Raw genomic sequence first — 13,884 nt, 5'->3', positions numbered from 1 at the left:
TAAATACATTCTTCCTGTTTTTGGTAAACAACTGAGTATTTTATTCCCAGAAATACAAAAGGAAAGTATTTAAAAATAAATAGTACTCATCATCTGGCATCTGTTGTGATGATATCGGCAGGCAATCAGCAGCTGCGAAGCCCCCACCCCCCACTACTAGCCCCCTAGATCTCCACTGCATATGTCAAATAAATAGAGTATAGTATCACTTATGCATCTTGTCACCTACAGGTACTATTTTATATTCATGAGATTTGCACTATACAGTATACATAATTTTTTTAGATCTTCAGTATTTCTCTCTTCCTTCCCAGGTTTGACTTAGTTCAATTAAATTTTCAGAATACCTTCCCTGAACTCCTTAACTGCTGGGCGTCACTTTCGTGACGCTCAGGCACAATGGATCATGCCGCGGGGCGTCACTTTTGTGATTCTGTGTTATTTTGAATTCTCCCGGGCTTTCAAGTGGTGGCTCGTATAATCTATCAGTACTGCCGGTGTCCAACAATAGTCAGCACTTCTAATGTCATCTGTACTCCCATCCATTGTTGACAATTTTGCTATTTATCCCCGTTCTTGATTCCTCTCCCTACCTCCCCTCCATTACCCTCTCCTCTTGCCTGCCTGGCCCCGCTGCGCTAAGCAAATCTTCCCTGGAATTTTCCACTGATATTATCCATTGAAATAAGCCCTATGCCCAATTCTTATACAAAATATTATATACCCCAAAAAAATAAGGTAACTGATAGTGCCATACACCTGGAGCTGGCTAATTATCATCTGTCAACACCCCACGTGCACTTATTAGCTAATTTTCCCTAGTAATTTCCCCTTGAAATATGCCGTATAATCTATTCTTGTAATAAAAATATATATAAGAAAGGAAGGGAGAAGCCTAAGTGATATCTACATTCACCTGAAACTACCTAATTTCCTGCCAATCATTTTACAGCATATAATTAGCCGCTGTCACCTCACTGACGTTGTCAACCCTTGGCGGCCCCATATCCGCCTCGTCATTGAGTTTAATGTTGTTTCTTGAGATGAAAGCATGTAGCACTCGCGCCCCTCCATTTCCGCCGCTTCTATAAGGCCCTGTGACCTCTACCCCTACTAAACCTCGTGTGGGAAGGGGTAAAGGACTAAATGACTCTGCCATGGAGCGTGAATTGGCTAATTTATCCATGATAATGATGGACAGTGACTACAATCTTTCTGGTGAATCGTGTGATGAGCCAGTGGAGGAATTGGTGATAAACTACGAGTGCTTCAGTGTCCCAAGTTCATCCTGCCTCCAAGGGAAAGGAGCCCTTATTTACTGGAAGTGACAGGGTATAACATAGTGTAAATAAAATAGAAATGTAAATAATTACTAATATAAGAATATCAGTCAAAGCTTTGCTCTCTACACTAATTTACTGAACGAGAAAGTTGCCTGGAGTGAAAATAAACTACTATTACTGAAGGAAACTCATGGATAAATACTGTATATATATATATATGTATATATATATATATATATATATATATATATATATATATAAGTGTAATAATGTAATAGGAATATAAAGTATGAGTGTGTTGATGAATAATAAATGACAGAATACCAGCGGGGAACAAGCACAAGTGGGAAGCTTGTACACGCTCGTAATTTTCATTGCTTTCACAGTGTTTTTTTTTTTGTGTGTGTATGGATTCCAAACTACTTGAAAATCATAGAATAGTGTTTCTAGTAATAATATCAGCCTGTGGTAATCATATTATGGGGTGTCGGGAAGTGTAAAGTGGAGTCTTCGTTACTCAACTTCAGAAGTCTCCACAAGTCCTACGGTACTCGACGAAGGCTCAACAAACATCCCAGGAGAATCCTGAATGTATGTGCCATACGCACTTATAATTATAATATTGTAGGACTAGTAACTGATTTTTAGCAAATATTTTTAAAAAGTCAGTCGGAGCGCGCATATCCTCGCGGGACACGCAAGGATAGCAAAAACATGACCGTGGTGTAGGGGTTAACCCGAGGATTGCAAGCCACAGCTCAGGCTGTGCTGGTCATGCATCACCACTAACTACTCCACCCCTACACAACTTGCGCATGGTACTACACAAAGACTGGAGAGAGATTTTTATCATTTCACCAGATGATGCCCTGGATGTTTACCTTGAAGTTTATGATAAAACAAAGAAAAATAGATTTTTTATTCATTGTTTTAACTATTCTCCTACATAAACTTATGCATTGCCCTACACAAAAACGGAGAGAGAGAGAGAGAGATTGTTTCTTTTCAGCAGATGACGCCCTGGTTGTTTATCTTCAAGTTTATATTAAAAAACTAAAAAAAAAAAATCATTTTTGCACACCATGGGGTGGGAAAAAAAGGGTAATTGCGCAATCCACGGGTTACGAATTTCATAAACTATTCCTGAAATTTCTCCTTTACCCCTCTCTTCTTTGTAGGATGCACGAATCCCATTACCATTTGAAAAATAAGCTCACTGAAGATACTAGTATGATATACTACCTTATCTGTTCAGTTCATTCACTGCAGATGTTTAATGCAGTCAACATATGGCACACTGTGGTGGGGAGTAGTCTTGTTTTGCCAGGTGCTGGCACTCTCTTAGAGACAGTTCTATTGCCCCTCCTCCTCCCACTTCACTTAATACTCCTCCTCGTACTGTAGAAATGAGTTCCAGCCAGTAGAGAATGGTGAAAGACTGACAAAGACTTGGTACAACATCCCATTTACTACATACATAAATGCTCTAACTTACTGCAGATTCCAAGGAAGACACTCGAGACGCAACTGGTGGAGGACTCTGTCTATGGTCATTTTGAGTTTTGCATCAGGACATCTGTTGACAGCTCTTCTTATCTCAGAGTGAGGTTTTGTTTAGTTGAGAATTACCTACATGTATTCTTGCTTCTGACAGTAGTTTCTAATTGACGCAAGACTGTTATTGTGGACCTCTGAGGCTATGCCAGTGTCATCACACTGCCTTTATCAGTACACGGCCATCGACATGAATACATGCATCCTCCTCGCAATTTCATAATTGATGAAAGCTTCCGTGTGAACAGTGATGATTACTGCATTTCTTATGACAGCTTCATGATAAATGGTATCCTTATGTTAAAATAACAATATCAACCTTGAACATTCCAGTAAACTCAGTGAGACATTATCACTCTGCAGTTGTAAAGTTCCTCAAAGAATCTCTGGTGAGTTTCTAACATTCACTCTTTAACCTGAGGCGTCTGGTCAACTTATCACTACGTTGCAACATTATGTATTTGCCAGTCCCGTCGATGTACTGGTACATCGTGCAATTGCAAGGTTCATAATTTTCACAATATTCAAATCTCACGCTTGATTTTCAGTAAGTAGGGTCGTGCGACCTTCCCCTACCTGCCGCCAGGTGGGGACACTCGGCGACTCCACGTGACCCGCACTTACCCTCAGCTTGGTCACTCACCTGTTAGCAGTGACCCAGGTCAGACATGGCGCACAAAGGTCTCTCGGAGGAGCAAATCCAAGCCGCCCTGGACGCCTTCACAGGCGACAGTAATTCACCACTCGATGACGAGGTGGTGGACAAAGATTATGTCCAACCAGATGAGGAGGAAACAAGCAGCAGTGATGAGGAGGTCCCTTCCCCCAGGAAGCGGCACTATGTAACGTATCTTGCTGCTAGAGAGGGGCAGCCTGCACCAAAGCAATGTGCAGCCACCTCCAGGCAGCCCCTATGTGAGCTGTGGGATGTGCTGCCACATGGTACGGTCACGAAATAATCACTCATCGTGGTCCAAAGTGCACAGCACGTCGTCCTAACAGGTATGGACCTAGTCTTTTGTTTGGGGAGGGCGGAAGTGGCATGGAGGGAGTGGGGAGTGAAATCGAAAGTTCGGGGGCAGCAATTGAAAGTGAGAGTGGTGGGTGTGAGTCATTGCTCTCCCGTGGTGGTGTGAGGTGGTGGGGCGTATCACTTGGGACAGTGAGGGTGCGTGATGAATCACGTGGTGTGGTGATGGAGGGGGAAGGTGAGGAGGAACCACTCCCCAGCATGTCTTATGCTCCCCAATATTCCCAGACTTCCTCCCGACAGTCCCCTGATGTTCCCCATGGCCATAAGGGTAAGGGGAAGGGTAAAGGCCAAGGGAAGAGGAGTGCGAGTGGGGAAGCCCTCCGCACTGCTCCTCCCCAACCACCCCCACCAGCATTTCCTCCCCACCTCGACGAAGGCGATGATGGGGGCGAGGGTTATGTGAATTGGAATTGGGAGGATGGCAGTGATTTTTCCCCAATCATTCACCCCTTCACTGAGCAGGGGCACGCTGGCTGCACGACTCCAGGAATTCACCGTTGTTCCACTAGATTGGATTTTTTCCACTTGTTTTTCAGTGAGGGTTTTGTGGAGCAAATAGTGGAACAAACCAACCGTTTTGCTAGCAGCCAGCAGCATGAGAGTGAAAGACTTGGCACAAGGAGCAGGCATTCCATCATTTATGATTACCCTGTGTCCCTTGCAGAGATGTTTTTGTTTTTTGCCCTGGTACTTTTGATGGGTATTGTACGAAAAAACAGAATTCTGGCATACTGGGCAAGGGACCCTATCATGCAGACACCAGTATTTGGCAAAATTATGAGCCGTAATCAGTTTCAGCAAATTCTAAGTCGCCTCCACTTTTACGATGCTGATGATCCTGGAAATGCAAATGACACAGATAAGATGAGGTGAATTAGGTTGGTTTTTGATCACCGAAGGCAAATATTCTGTCCCTCATTTTATCCCTATAGAGACCTTGTCATAGACGAGAGTCTCGTGTTGTGGAGAGGCAATATTTCCTTTCGGCAGTACATACCCAGCAAAAGGCACCGTTTTGGGTTCAATATCTTTGTTATGTGTGACTGTAGGACTGGTTATGTGCAAGACATAGTTTTGTACACCGTTGCACAGACAGACATAATAGAAGATCGGACTATTGGACTGTCGGGAGCATTGGTAAAGACAATGATAGAAGACTACCTTCATCGTGGTCACATCCTCTACCTGGACAATTGGTACACTAGCCCTCTTCTCGCTCGTTATCTACACAGGCATGAAACGGGAATCTGTGGTACCGTCAAGGTGAACCGGCGTCACATGGTCAAGGTAGGGCGGAAACTTGACAGAAATGAGGTTGTCTTCTTCAAGGCCAACAACATACTTGCAACTGTGTGGAACCATAATAGAGAAGTAAGCTTCTTGTCCACGGTTCCCCTTGATGCACCGTACAGATTCCGTGGATTACCGGAGCGAGAACAGGCGGCACATATGGAAACCTGAGTGTATCCTTGATTACAACATCAATATGTGCCTGATGGACCACTCAGACTCCATGATATCCACTGTCGAGTGTGCCAGGACCACGATGAAGTGGTACAAAAAGTTATTCTTTCATCTGCTAGATATAACTGCCCTAAATTGCCACCACCTGCACGTCATGACTACAGGAGTGCAGGAAACCTTTGAAGGGTTTGTGAGGGAGCTTACACGTGAGATTTTATCAAGGTATACGGTCGAGAGGCCCCAGCAACGCACACGCACTGCCCCTGGCACCCAAACTCTCCTGAGAATATCCCCCCACCATTTCCCGACTCCTTTACTTCCCCTGCCAAATAGACCTAGGCCCCAATGCAGGTGTCGTGTGTAGTAATTCCTGGGTGAGACCCACAACTCAGAGAAAAGACACCCGCTATGAGTGTGTAGAGTGTGACGTGGGTCTCTGCATTCACCCTTATTTTAGTGAGTATCACATCTTGATGCAGTTCTGATCAGGTGTGCATGCGATATGATGCTCATACTCAGGAATAAATGCGACATACAGACGCACAGTGTAATTATAAGGCCCGTAGATATGTAAATAGTAGTATGGAAGTGGAAACGGGTGTAATATAAGTGGAAAATTATTATGTGAATAAATATTTTCCTAGTGAAAATATTCTAAGCAAGTGTATATAGATGCGAGATTCTGATGCTCAGTGGAATAAGGCCCGTAAATATGTAAATAGATGTATGAAGTGGAAACGGGTATAATTTAAGTGGAAAGTTATTATGTAAGTGTATAAATATTACCTAAGTCGAAACATTCCTAGCGAGGGTATTTTGATGCGATATTCTGATGCTCAGTGGAATAAATAAGGCCAGTAATTATGTAAATAGTAGTATAAGGTGGAAACGGGTGTAATGTAAGTGGTGAAGTATATTGGGAGTGAAGACATAAAGTAGAAATTGAAACACGAGTGGTAGCGAGTGTGATTGCTACGTGAATATGCGCTAGCATTTCGTTAAATACTCTCGAAAGAAATGTATATAAGTGAAAACATTTACATTAGTTGCTAAAAGGTTCAATGTAAAAAAACAATACTATGAAAGTGGAAAAATGATAATGTATGTTGATAGACGAGTCATGGTGAGTGTGCTGAGTAAGCAGATGTGCACAATACTTACGCCAAATGTCATCGTAATCTATGAAAACAACTGAAAACACTTACACACCGTAAAAAAGGGTAAAATGGCACTGAAACAATACTTTGCAAGTAGAAAAAATTATATGTTTACTGAAACAAGAAACTTAGCAACTAGCGTGTGCCCAATATGACCAAACTCGCTATGATGGATCAATGCTTATTTTTCTTATATATCTCATTGAAAACCATTATATTGTTGTTGTTATTGTTTATTAGTTCAAAATCAATAAATGTAGATGTGTCCTTTGTTGTTTCTCCCAATATTACCTACCATAGAAAACGTGAGCGCCTCACACGCCAGTGACAGAATATGATACCTGGTGCGGGGGACCTCACCTGTTCTGACTACTTATGGACTCCGGTAAGCCCTTTCTTGGTGATTTTCCTTTGTTTCTCAACAAAACCGGAGGTTTTAGACAGAAAACAAAATCCCAAATAGCTCGGGATTGGGGGGTATCAGAGGTGCGAAATCGGACGGGACATGACGGGTTCTATTCCCGTATTGTAACTCAGTAGCTGGGGTAGACAATTATTCTAACTCTGGGAATAAATCATTTTCTTCAACATCATGCTAACACAGCTTCAACACAACTCTGATGTATAATGTATTTTATGTGATGCTGGATATTACAGTCACCAAATACAAGATAATGCTGTGATAGCAAATATGTAAGCTCCTCAAGCATACCAACCATACTGAACCAAAATGGGTCACACTGCTTAGTGCCAATGTTATCTATCTCATGTATCAAATACGTTTATGTCTGTTGTACTACTGGATCTAATTTGGATTCACCCCATAGAAAAAGGCTTGGAAAAGCAAGATGTATTTGTAAGAGCATGTTGTTACACCTGGAGATGTGCTTTACATCACCATGTGTGTTGTTAAACCCCTAACCACCAGGTGTCAGTAGGGAATAATGCAAATGAGGTGGTGAGAGGCTGCCAGGTGTCGGTAGGGGCCGCAAAATTTTCCCAGTATAGTTTGAAGTGGTTGCCACTTGATCTTGTCACAAAAGCTTGGGAGAGACACACGCCAACCGAGCCAACTATACCTCAGTCGTCCCTGTGACTTTGCCAGGTGTAAGACAATGTTTTCTTAGCCCTTCTCATCCAAATATGTTCCAATTCTGTGCCAAGCCTCTCTCCAAGGATATTAGGAAAGGACTCAATGATAGTACCATAGGGCATGCTTTGGATGTCACTGTGTCTAGTTTATCTAAACATGGAGAAGTTATCACCTAGAAAGTGAAGCCAAAATTGGGGCTGCATGCTTACATTCAACTTCTTGTCCTCCAAATTACTCCTCTTCATCACGTCCTTACTCATCGATGCGACAATCTACAGACCTGTGGATACTTTAAATTGCAAGAAAAAGAGTTGATGAGTAATATGGTTTTTAATTTATTTCCCAAACTGCTATGGTTTCAAAGATATTAAGGTTTGTAAACAGGCTATTCTCCGAAAAATGCCCATAGTGCGAGAACGACTGCATTATAAGTAGTCCGGCGTTTAGGGGTTCTAGCAGCACGGTTGAACATTCCCCACTGCTTACCCCCTTTGTCAGAGTACCAAAACTGAATCATCTCACCCACCCAGGATTATAGTCATTAACGGAGATTTCAACTGTGCTAAACCCCAGTGAAAGCATTGTCCTCCTTGTTGTGTGTGTGTTGGTCTGCAGATAACCCACAGCCACCCAATGGCATCAGGGTATATGGTTACATGTTTCACCCACTTCAGTACCAGAGACCCCATTGGGGAGTCATACTCCACAGAAGCACAGGGATATAGTCATTGTCTGTCTTTGCATACCCTTGACCAGAAATGCACTGCAGTAACTCTAATATGCTAGGAGACACAGTATTTTAGCACCTTCCCGTTAAAGCAGAAATGTCAAATGTCAGACCTCCAACTCAGGGGCACATGACAAAGTTACCATTCACTTCTCATACATTACATCAGGAATGTTGCCTATCTCCCATCTTTTTATAGTGCAGTTGACAATAAGGACGATGAATTAGCAATCTTCCCTGTGGAGAACCGTTATTACAGTATACCTACTCTGAAGCTCTTCCGGTATATTTTTATATATTAATTTCCTTGGTTGAAACCAAATGTGTTAACATTCCCTCTCCAAAATCTGAGTGAAACATGGTATTTCTTCATAAAAGAAAAGGAAGAAGAGGAACTGTTCCTAACTAAGCAAGTTTTCAGACAGCCACGAACATCTGAGAATGTCAGTGAAAACGAAATTTTGTGTAGTGGTGGATCTCCACCAGCAGCACCATTTTGGCATCATGATATCCCAGAGGGCCACCCCCCACTGGGGTGGTAGCCCCTGTGGAGTAAGGTCAGTGCAGGTATAAACAGCCGACCTCTTACCTAGAAAAAAAAAAACTCTAAACAATAGTAGACCTCCACCAGTCATCAGGTTTTAGGCACAATGGTTCTCCTTGCTCCCCATGAGGACAAGCACCAAGAGGGTAATGCCAGTTTTATACCTAGAGGCAAGAAGTTTACATGGTGGTAGACATCCACCTAGGCATGGTGTTAGGCAGAATGGAAGCAGTAAGGTACGACCCCCCGGGTTCTGAAAACGTCAGTATCCATAGCCATTTAATCTAGGAAAATGATATTTTACATAATGGTACACCTTAACCCAGACCAGGTTTGGGGCTAAGGTGTTGCTCACCCCCAGGAAGGGGGTGGCTCCCAGTGGGCACCGCCATTTTTTAAAACCAAGCAGCACAAACTTTTCCACAGTGGTACACCTTCACCCAGAGCTGGTTTTAAGTAGGAAGTGACCAAATGGGCTGCTCCCAATTTGGTAATGGCCTCGGGGGTCACCTACTGTTTAGCTGGGCTGAACAGTTTTGTTGTAATTGTTCTAGATGATTTTACCTCATGGTGTGTTACAAATAGCAAAATTTAGCAGATTTATCAGTGATCATCTGAACTGCACAAATAACCCTGTCCATTTATAAACCCCTGATTCCACCCTTTAGGTATCCATTTTCACAGAGGTGGCGTTAACAGCCACGGAATTAGGCTATTGTACCAATATTTTCTCATTTGGCAATTATTTCTGATTAAAGTAAAAGTATTCTTGTTGTTTTTACTGTATCGGAAACTCTGTTCCAATATCTTTTGACCTATAACAGTTTTTCACAGAAAAATCTCATCATATTTATGAATAAAGATTTTGATCCCATATTATTCCATAGTATCATTGGAGTTTCTTTCTCGATCAGGGAAAGATCATATTACCTCTCTTATAAAATACGCTTCCAGGAGAATACAGTAGGTATGCTAGGTCAAACTGTGTTTCCTTTATCCCTGAGCAGCTATTGACTTTGTACCAGAGACTTTATCACCTTTGTGGAATAGCACTTGCATTAGTGTGGAGCATCCACTCATACAACTCTTAACCCGCCACATCCCGGAGACGTGAATTCACGTCCTCACATGATGTGCACTCATATCCCAGAGATGTAAATTAACGCGGCAACACTGCAACGTCCCTAATTTGCACAATTTTCGATTCAATTTGCACAATTTTCAATTTTTGTGAGTGACACCTTCCTCTACAAGATGCCAGGCAGGGACAATGCCTTACCCAGCATGACCTCCTCCCCCCCCTGCATGCCCTTTTCTCAGCAATTCACCTGTTATCAGTGACCTGGCCAGTAAAGCCATGTCATGCCACGGTACGAAAGTCAGGGCAAGAGTGATTCCCCAATCGATGACAATGTGGAGGACAAACATTAGAGAAAGAAACAGTCAGAAATGATGATCAGGTAATGTGGCAAAAAAAGGTCAGGAATGGTGATGAGTTAGTGAGTGAAACAATGCTTATAATGCCTATATTACCGTTTGAAAACCAATATACTCTCGTACTACATATAAATTCGTACCAAATAAATAAATAAATACCGTTTATGAGTGGTGTGGAATAGTTATCCTCCCATAGAACTCGTTTTCTTTGCAGCCAGCCTGATAGAAAACCCTGTAGGGTAAGGAGGTACTCCTACCTGGATCGAGTATTTTAAACCTCAGGTGAGCGATTTCTCTATGAATTTTCGATGTTTCTCACCAAAAGCGGATGTTTGAGCCAAAAAAAAAAAAGGTCCAAAAATGTCGGGACTGGGGCGTACCACTGCCCAGAAAACGTCGGGATGGGGAGGTTAAATAGGGTTTTATGTTCTCTCAAGTTCTGTCCTCTAAGTGACTAATTTCAAGTAATTTCCTCGCCACATTGTTCCCTTTTATCTCAATACTATCTCTGCTTCATTGGCCTTACACAGTATCCTTTGAATATCAAAGAACCCATCTGGCGGCATCCTATTATCCCTTCTTCGTTCAACTCTCCTATGCAAGAGTTAACCAATACTTCATGCTCTTTATATTATGCAGTAGACTAACTATGGAATCATCTTATAGGACTTAGTTTCACTCTGCCTGAAACCTCAATCTTTATAATGCAATTTTTCCAAGCATCTCGATATAAACGTATTTTCAATTTGCTTCCTTTTTGTTATTTTCTCCCTAGGAAACAAAATTTTTATTAGCCCTTGAATCTATCTTGTCTGCAAAAATAGGAGTATTATTAGAGAGAGAGAGAGAGAGAGAGAGAGAGAGATACACTCATTATATATATATATATATATATATATATATATATATATGTTAACAGATATAGAGATATATATATATATATATATATATATATATATATATATATATATATATGAACTCAGATATACAGATAAATATAGATATAGATATAGATACACAGGTACTCCGAAGTCTAAATGAAAATCAATGTAGCTCAGCTCGACACATCAAAAGCACTGGACATAAATTAACTAATATACAAACAGCAGTTGCATCCAACCTCGTTTGCCTGCGACAAAATATCCTACAAGGCTATAGAAATATAAAACTCCATGACGAAGGCGCCAGAGACACCGAAATATCCGAATGTTCAGGAATGAACTTTTGGAATGCCAACTACAAGTGAAGCAGCAGCTTGTAACTCAAACGAAAGAAAGTCTCCGTGAAGTTTGAGCAAGCTGGAAAGAAGCCGATATCCCTCAAAATACACGAAAAATCGTTGAAAATGAGTTACACCAACTCCAGCAGCAACACCGTCAAGGTGTGGAAGCTAGAAATATTGCCAAGCTTTCCAAGATATATGGCAACATTATTAAACTCCCTCAATATACTAGCGGATATTAACCTTGGCCCCAAACAAGGAGAAACACTAAATATGGAACTCAACTGCCACTTCATAACTAAACCCCAAACTCACCGTAAGAGGCTCAAGACTGAAATCCTCCTGGACCGGTTATATTCAGAAACTGGAGAGAGAAGGCAAAATCGAAACAAAGAGAGAACTCCAAGTTTCGCTTATCACCAAGGCTTCTATAACATGGGGCTCCTTCTAAATTATCCTCGTCCAAAAGCGTCACCAGCAAGAGCCAAACAACTTCGTTCAAGTGGGAACATCTTTGTCAGGGTAGCAGACAAGACCACTGTTTTTGTTATAATTTTGTTGCAGGTCTACATACAAAAAATGGACACATCCAAGTTCATGGGGATCAATCGCAACCTCAAGGAAAAAATTAAGGAAGACGTCAGCATTGTGACTGAAGCTATCAGTGCCACCACAAACGGCCTCCACTTTCCAAAACTGACAGATGAATATTCCCTTGGCTATGCAAATGACAACGTCATGACACATAAGCCAGGCTATCCCCTTTAGCCCATCATCTCGCAGATCATGACTGCTACATACTCCACAGTGAAGAAATTGAACGAAAATACTGACCCCCTGTGTACCTGCCGACTACTGCCTGACATCATTTACCTAGTTCCTCAAGATTCTGAAGGATGCACCTCCTGCAGAAGACCATATCATCACCTTTTTGGACATCGAAAGCCTTTTTACGAACGTACCTGTGGAAACAATGATAGAATTCACCCTCGACCGCAAATATACAGTAGGTGTGAGAAAACTACGCTCCTCGGCATGCCAGAAACCTGCCTCCAAACAGTGTTGGAACTTTGTACTAAAAAGGCCCCCTTCATCTTCCCGTGTGGAAAGATGTATTGCCAGATAGATGGTGTTGCCATGGGCAGCCCTCTTTGCAAACAATTCTTTGGGTACAATCGAGGCCACTGTACTTACTAACAACCGCCCTTCAGTCTACTGCCACTATGTCGACAACATTTCTGTTAAAAGACATCGAAGAACTTCAGATCCTGAGACAGCGCCTCATTGATGCCTCTGGCCTAAATTTCGCTTTTGAAGAGTCTACTGAAGACTACCTCCCCTTCTTCGATGTCCTAGTGAAGGTTGGAAACTTTGGATTCACAGGTGCAGTCTCTGTAAGACAGTACGAGAAAGGGCTGTCTCAGCAGCAAAAGTGAATGCCCTCAGTGATAGTGTTGTTCCACCATCAATGCCTACATCCACTGTACCATCACCCACTGATTCTCATAGTGTTCATTCAGAGTTGGAAATACTTACACATCAACAATGGATATCAGAAGAGCAATGTGGTATGCGTAGTGAAGAATGCAGTTAACAAATGGTACCCATGCTACAGTGCCCTTTCTTTCTATAACGATTAAATCTCTTTGTAATACGGAAATGACATATCTACAGAGTATAAAACTGACGAAGGAATAATGAAGAATATAATTCATAATAATGCCAAATGTACAGGTCTTAACAGAAGCATGGCACTGATCATATACTGCAATACCCACAAAAACTACCCTAGAACTGTTCTGCTGCGAAAAGTATGCCCATGCAAGAAGACCACGCCATCTGCCGACATACTTGCAGAAGTGAGGACTGAGGTCCTCATGCCTGTGTAGGAATGACAAGGCCCAGACTGTAAAAAAATCTCACATGTCACCTACAGAACAGATTGTTAAAAAATCATTACATAACTAATGGGGTACTCAGTGGACAGCATCTCTCCAACAAGGACAACACAAATTCCAAACCACTTATCATAATAGGTTAGGTTTTCTCATCACTGATTAGGGTCTCGCAAAAAGTGCTTTACGGATCCAGAATCTGTTATACGGGCCGAATTGGTCCCCAAAATAAATCGATTGTTTCCTGGGACATGGGCTATTTACCCGCCAAATTTGGTCATAATCTCTCTTTTAGTTGTTGAGTAATTCTGCTAACGGACAGACTAACAAACATCGGTCCCAAAAGATAAATGATTGCTCCTTGGGACATGGGCTATCTACCCACCAAATTTCGTCCAAGTAGCTCCTTTAGCTTTAGAATAATCTTGTTAACAAACAAACAAACAAACAAACAAAAAGGGGTGAAAGCATACTC

This window comes from Coenobita brevimanus, chromosome 45 (assembly GCF_032717465.1).
Source record: "Coenobita brevimanus isolate Jiangsu-jjx chromosome 45, ASM3271746v2, whole genome shotgun sequence".
Taxonomy (NCBI): Eukaryota; Metazoa; Arthropoda; class Malacostraca; order Decapoda; family Coenobitidae; genus Coenobita; species Coenobita brevimanus.
The sequence above is the reverse complement of the archived record's forward strand: the minus strand, read 5'-3'. Positions refer to the sequence as shown.